The 7,528-nt window shown below is 38.1% G+C and overlaps 1 protein-coding gene across 3 annotated transcripts in view; it reads right to left on the bottom strand.

Moving 5' to 3' along the window:
* Nucleotides 1-7,528, bottom strand: part of VMP1 (vacuole membrane protein 1) — a 132,677-nt gene that overhangs the window by 93,141 nt on the left and 32,008 nt on the right. The window lies entirely within an intron of this gene.

The following is a 7,528-nucleotide window of genomic DNA, read 5'->3' as shown; positions in this document are numbered from 1 at the left end:
TGCAGAGAAAGCTTTTGACAAGAAAGAGTGCCGATTTCATCCGCACAAAAATGTATGACATGGGAATGTTAACGTCACATCTCCCTAAGTGATTATGTAAGGGCTCATAAATGAAAGGAGGTGTAATTACGACTTTCCAGATACAATCACATTTGACAAATATAAAACAAAAGGAATGGTGATCTATAAGGATAAAACTGTGTCAACCATCTATCACCAAGAAAATGTTACGTTTTAAAAATCTAACCAGGAAATAAAAGGAATCCAAATCGGAAAAGAAGAAGTAAAGCTGTCACTGTTTGCAGATGACATGATACTATACATAGAGAATCCTAAAGATGCTACCAGAAAACTACTAGAGCTAATCAATGAATTTGGTAAAGTAGCAGGATACAAAATTAATGCACAGAAATCTCTGGCATTCCTATATACTAATGATGAAAAATCTGAAAGTGAAATCAAGAAAACACTCCCATTTACCATTGCAACAAAAAGAATAAAATATCTAGGAATAAACCTACCTAAGGAGACAAAAGACCTGTATGCAGAAAATTATAAGACACTGATGAAAGAAATTAAAGATGATACAAACAGATGGAGAGATATACCATGTTCTTGGATTGGAAGAATCAACATTGTGAAAATGACTCTACTTCCCAAAGCAATCTATAGATTCAATGCAATCCCTATCAAACTACCACTGGCATTTTTCACAGAACTAGAACAAAAAATTTCACAATTTGTATGGAAACACAAAAGACCCCGAATAGCCAAAGCAATCTTGAGAACAAAAAATGGAGCTGGAGGAATCAGGCTGCCTGACTTCAGACTATACTACAAAGCTACAGTAATCAAGACAGTATGGTACTGGCACAAAAACAGAAAGATAGATCAATGGAATAGGATAGAAAGCCCAGAGATAAACCCATGCACATATGGTCACCTTATCTTTGATAAAGGTGGCAGGAATATACAGTGGAGAAAGGACAGCCCCTTCAATAAGTGGTGCTGGGAAAACTGGACAGGTACATGTAAAAGTATGAGATTAGATCACTCCCTAACACCATACACAAAAATAAGCTCAAAATGGATTAAAGACCTAAATGTAAGGCCAGAAACTATCAAACTCTTAGAGGAAAACATAGGCAGAACACTCTATGACATAAATCACAGCAAGATCCTTCTTGACCCATCTCCTAGAGTAATGGAGATAAAAACAAAAATAAACAAATGGGACCTAATGAAACTTCAAAGCTTTTGCACAGCAAAGGAAACCATAAACAAGACCAAAAGACAGCCCTCAGAATGGGAGAAAATATTTGCAAATGAATCAACTGACAAAGGATTAATCTCTAAAATTTACAGGCAGCTCATGCAGCTCAATAACAAAAAAATAAACAACCCAATCCAAAAATGGGCAGAAGACCTAAATAGACATTTCTCCAAAGAAGATATACAGACTGCCAACAAACACATGAAAGAATGCTCAACATCATTAATCATTAGAGAAATGCAAATCAAAACTACAATGAGATATCATCTCACACCAGTCAGAATGGCCATCATCAAAAAATCTAGAAACAATAAATGCTGGAGAGGGTGTGGAGAAAAGGGAACACTCTTGCACTGCTGGTGGGAATGTGAATTGGTTCAGCCACTATGGAGAACAGTATGGAGGTTCCTTAAAAAACTACAAATAGAACTACCATATGACCCAGCAATCCCACTACTAGGTATATACCCTGAGGAAACCAGAATTCAGAAAGAGTCATGTACCAAAATGTTCATTGCAGCTCTATTTACAATAGCCCGGAGATGGAAACAACCTAAGTGCCCGTCGTCGGATGAATGGATAAAGAAGATGTGGCACATATATACAATGGAATATTACTCAGCCATAAAAAGAAACGAAATTGAGCTATTTGTAATGAGGTGGATAGATCTAGAGTCTGTCATACAGAGTGAAGTAAGTCAGAAAGAGAAGGACAAATACCGTATGCTAACACATATATATGGAATTTAAGAAAAAAAAAATGTTATGAAGAACCTAGGGGTAAAACAGGAATAAAGACAGAGACCTACTGGAGAACAGACTTGAGGATATGGGGAGGGGGAAGGGTGAGGTGTGATAGGGCGAGAGAGAGACATGGACATATATATACTAACAAACATAAGGTAGATAGCCAGTGGGAAGCAGCCGCATGGCACAGGGAAACTGGATCGGTTCTTTGTGGCTGTCTGGAGGGGTGGGATAGGGAGGGTGGGAGGGAGGGAGACAAAGAGGGAAGAGGTATGGGAACACATGTATATGTATAACTGATTCACTCTGTTATAAAGCAGAAACTAACACACCATTGTAAAGCAATTATACCCCAATAAAGATGTTAAAAAAAAAAATCTAACCAGAGATTATTTTGAATAGCTTCTTAAATAATAACAGAGATCAAATTCTTAAACCTTTATTTGATTCTGCTTTGCCTTTGGTTTCCTGGCTATTTTTCTCCATAATTGCCAAAGTTCACAAATGCACAGTCTATACTTACTCATGAAATTGTTTTACTATACATTTGCTACACTATTGGTTATTGACTATCGTGGCTCTTGGGAGGACTACATGAGATAATTCATGTAAAGTGCTGAGCAAAAAGCCTAGCACGTGGAAAACATTCAATAAGTGTTAGCTAGGGCTTCCCTGGTGGCGCAGTGGTTGAGAGTCCACCTGCCGATGCAGGGGACCCGGGATCGTGCCCCAGTCCGGGAGGATCCCGCGTGCCGCGGAGCGGCTGGGCCCGTGAGCCATGGCCTCTGAGCCTGCGCGTCCGGAGCCTGTGCTCCTCAACGGGAGAGGCCACAGCAGTGAGAGGCCCGCGTACCGCAAAAAAAAAAAAAAAAAAAAGTGTTAGCTAGTCTATCAGTCAGGATAGGTTTTAACAACAAACAGCCCCAAAATCTCAGTAGCTTGACAACAAAATTTATTTCTCCCTTACTCTACATATCCATCAGAGGCTAGCAAAGGGAATCTGTTCATCACAGTCAGAGACTCAGGCTCCAGGTGAAAGACAGTATGACAAACCTTGAAGCATCTGCCAGGAAGCAACACCTATCACTTATGCTCACATTTCAAAGCAAATCATATGGCTGGAGTTCAACAGGATGGGGATGCAACATCTCCCCACAAAAATGAATACCAAATATGGATAAAAAATAATAAACTGGGACTTCCCTGGTGGCGCAGTGGTTAAGAATCTGCCTGCCAATGCAGGGGACACAGGTTCGATCCCTGGTCCAGGAAGATCCCACATGCAGTGGAACAACTAAGCCCATGTGCCACAACTACTGAACCTGCACTCTAGGGCCCGTGAGCCACAACTACTGAGCCCGCGTGCCACAGCTACTAAAGCCCGCGCGCCTAGAGCCCGTGCTCCACAACAAGAGAAGCCACCACAATGAGAAGCCTGCTCACCACAATGAAGAGTAGCCCTCACTTGCCACAACTAGAGAAAGCCCATGCACAGCAACGAAGACCCAACACAGCCAAAAATAAATAAATAAATAAATTTATAAAAAAAAAAAAAGAATTGATTTCAACTAGAATTACTCTGATGACAATGATGATGAAAATGTTTGCCATTTTCAGTAGTAGCAGTAGTAGTAGCTATAGTTAACTTCTTGTAATCTGACTTCCATCCCAACCAGGTAATTGAAAATAAACAAAAACCAGTGACGTCTTTCATCTTCCTTTTGTTTGACTTCCCTGAGAATTATTTTTTGCAAATGCTTGTTTTCCTTCATTTTCCCTGTTATACCTAGGGAATCCTGGAAGGAATCCTGTGTCCAAGAACTAACAGATCTAAGAACTAAAGATAATCTGCTCAAATGGAAATGGCATATGCTGGGTATCTCTTTATATTTCTTTTTAACATTAACATATTGCTCTTCAAGCCTTTACATACTGAATTTGTTTGCTATATTGGCCTTTTATCCATTTTTGATCACTACTGTCTAAAAAAGTGTTCTTTTGGCAAAGTCAACACTCATTCATGATAAAAACTCTCAAAAAAAAAAAAAAAAACCCCAAACAAACACAACTCGCAGCAAACTAGGAATAGAAGTGAGCTTTATCAACTTGATAAGAACATCTACAAAAACCTACAGCTAACATGATACTTAATGGTGAGAAAGTAAAGGCTTCCCCATTAAGGTTGGGAACAAGGGAGAATGTCCCTCTCACTACTTCAACATCAGACTGGAAGACCTAGCTAATGCAATAAGACGGGGGGAAAAAAAGAAAAGAAAGGGTATACAGACTGAGAAGAAGTAAAACTGTATTTTCAGACAACATGATTATCTATATAGAAAATCCTAAAGAATTGACAACAAAGTCCTGAAACTATTAAGTGATTACAGCAAGGTTATGGAATACAAGGTAAATACACAAAAGTCAATTGCTTTCCTATATATCACCAATTAACATACACAATCCACAAATCATGCCCCTAGGTATTTACCCAAATGAGTAGAATTCTTATATACCTCCCAAAACTTGCAAATGAATGTTTACAGCATCTTTATTCCTAATTGCCATAACTTGGAAACAACAATGATATCCTTCAATAAGTGAACGGATAAACAAACTGGTGGTACATCCAGAAAATGGAATATTATTCAGCAATAAAAAGAAATGAGGTATCAAGCCATGAAGACACAGAGGAACTTTATTTTTTTATTTTTTTTAACATCTTTATTGGAGTATAATTGCTTTACAATGGTGTGTTAGTTTCTGCTTTATAACAAAGTGAATCAGTTATACATATACATATGTTCCCATATCTCTTCCCTCTTGCGTCTCCCTCCCTCCCACCCTCCTTATCCCACCCCTCTAGGTGATCACAAACCACTGAGCTGATCTCCCTGTGCTATGCGGCTGCTTCCCACTAGCTATTTTACGTTTGGTAGTGTATATATGACCATGCCACTCTCTCACTTTGTCACAGCTTACCCTTCCCCCTCCCCATATCCTCATGTCCATTCTCTAGTAGGTCTGTGTCTTTATTCCCGTCTTACTCCTAGGTTCTTCATGACATTTGTTTTTCTTCTTAGATTCCATATATATGTGTTAGCATACGGTATTTGTCTTTCTCTTTCTGACTCACTTCACTCTGTATGACCACAGAGGAACTTTAAAACCATATTGCTAAGTGAAAAAAGCCAGGCAGAAAAAGACACATACTGGCATAATCCCAACTATATGACATTCTGGACAAAGCCAAAACTTATACAGATAGTAAAAGATCAGTGGTTTCTAAGGGTTTGTGGATAGGGGGAAGGAGAAGGGTAGGAATAAACAGGTGTAGCACAGGGTATTTTTAGGGAAGTGAAACTATTCTGTGACACTGTAATGGAGAATGCATAACATTAAGCCCTTGTCAAAACCCACAGAACTATAGAACACAGAGTGAACTCTAATGTAAACAATGGGCTTTAGTTAGTAATGTATCAGTATTGGTTCCTCAGTTGTAACAAATGTACCACAGTAAAGCAAGATAATAGGGGAAATAACACTAATTAATCATTAGACTTGTGAAAAATATCATATTAATAATACTAATAATAGGGGAAACTATCATTATGTTGTACAGCTGAAATATAATGTTATATGTCAATTATACCTCAGGTTAAAAAAAAATAGGGAAATGCTCTGTGTGTGTGTCTGTGTACGTGTAAAGGTATATGGGAACTCTATCCTTTCTGCTCAATTTTTGTATAAACCTAAAACTGGTCTGAAAAATAAAGCCTATTAATTAAAAAGAGAAAGGAAAAGAAAGTGTTCTTAGTCCTTTACAAATTTCCCTTTCCTTTCCATCCAACCACTGGCACAAGCAACCCACTGGGATCAGGTGAAGATCTCATCTACCTTGCAACATAATTACAAATCCATTTAAATTTCTCTTTTCAGAACTTACACTATGTACTGAATGAACAAGTGACCACATGACAGGTTTCTATTCAGTTAATGGTAACATCTTCTCATTTAAGTCAAAAACCAACAGTAATCTTTGTCTCCTTCTTCCTCCACACTAAACAAATAAAATTTCCCTAAGATTTGCCCTGTTTTATCCAGTGCCACTGCCACTCCAACCACTCTCTTGAAATATTAAAGGTTAATGCCACCTTTTGCCTTCATTCTGCTTAGTTTCTCTGCATATTCTTCTTTTAGTAAATACCTCTTCCTCTCCATACTTCTTGCTACCTCCATGGAAGCCTGTGTCCTCAGAAGGATTACCATTAACTGACCATTTTCTCTTCCACCTTCAATCTATCACCCACACTATAGCCAAAATTATATATTCATAAAACACAAATCTGGTTATTTTGCTTCTATTTAATTTTAGGGCATTTAAAATAATTCTAAATGCTACTCACAAACAGAAATCAAATTAACCTAATGCTGAAAAACATGGCCTGATCCACTCTGGACCCCAGTTTATTATTAGCAATGATAATCCCACAATGTTTTTATATGGCTTTATGTATAATGCAACACAGCTTCAGATGTTCCTTGATTTTATCTCCACACTTGCTTAACTAGTATAATACATATGGCCCTGAGTATAATGAGAGAGTGATACTTTCCTTCAAATAGCTCTTGAAGAATTCTTTCTAAACTTGTGAAAAATCTAACTACATTCCCTTAAACCTGCACTCTGATCAAGGGCAGAAATAACTACTTAGTTTATGGAAGCAACGACTTGACTTTTCCCTCAAATGAATTTTGTAATAAATTCTTATTTATATGTTTTAAATTCTCTACTGGATACATAGATCAATGGAATTAAAATAATAATGTTTTCACATCAACGCATTTTATAAGGGTTTCTCAAGGATATAAAAAGAAACAGGAAACATGAAACTTCCATGTTTCAAATTTCTTTATTCTTACTTATTATGGGAATTATAAGGTTCATTAGAATTCCTTTTAAGATTCAGCAGAATCTATTCTCTGGGCTGCTTTTCAAATACTTGCAAATAAATCAAATGCTACAAATGAGTTCTTTAGTCTGGTTTTCCTAAGGAATCTAAGAGGACAGGTCTAGAAAAGAACAGAAAGGTTACCTGTAACCTGTAATTCCTCTTTTTCCCTCTGCCTCAACCTCTAGTATAGCATTATACTTCTAGAATGTAGTTATTAAAGAAACACTGATATGGGTTACTTATCTAGGATTTATGTTTCTATCTGGGATAAAATCAGCAAGCAATCATGAATTAAATTCTAAAATTCCATGTTTTAAACTCCCATAGGGCTTCCCTGGTGGCGCAGTGGTTGAGAGTCCGCCTGCCGATGCGGGGGACATGGGTTTGTGCCCTGGTCTGGGAGGATCCCACATGCCACGGAGCAGCTGGGTCCGTGAGCCATGGCCGCTGAGCCTGCGCGCGTCTGGAGCCTGTGCTCTGTAAGGGGAGAGGCCACAACACTGAGAGGCCCGCGTACCGCAAAAAAAAAAAAAAAAAAAAAAACCCCCCAAAAACC

Source organism: Lipotes vexillifer, unplaced genomic scaffold (assembly GCF_000442215.2).
Source record: "Lipotes vexillifer unplaced genomic scaffold, Lipotes_vexillifer_v1.1 scaffold433, whole genome shotgun sequence".
NCBI lineage: Eukaryota > Metazoa > Chordata > Mammalia > Artiodactyla > Lipotidae > Lipotes > Lipotes vexillifer.
Note: the sequence above shows the minus strand (reverse complement) of the source record. Positions and strands in the feature narration are given on the sequence as shown.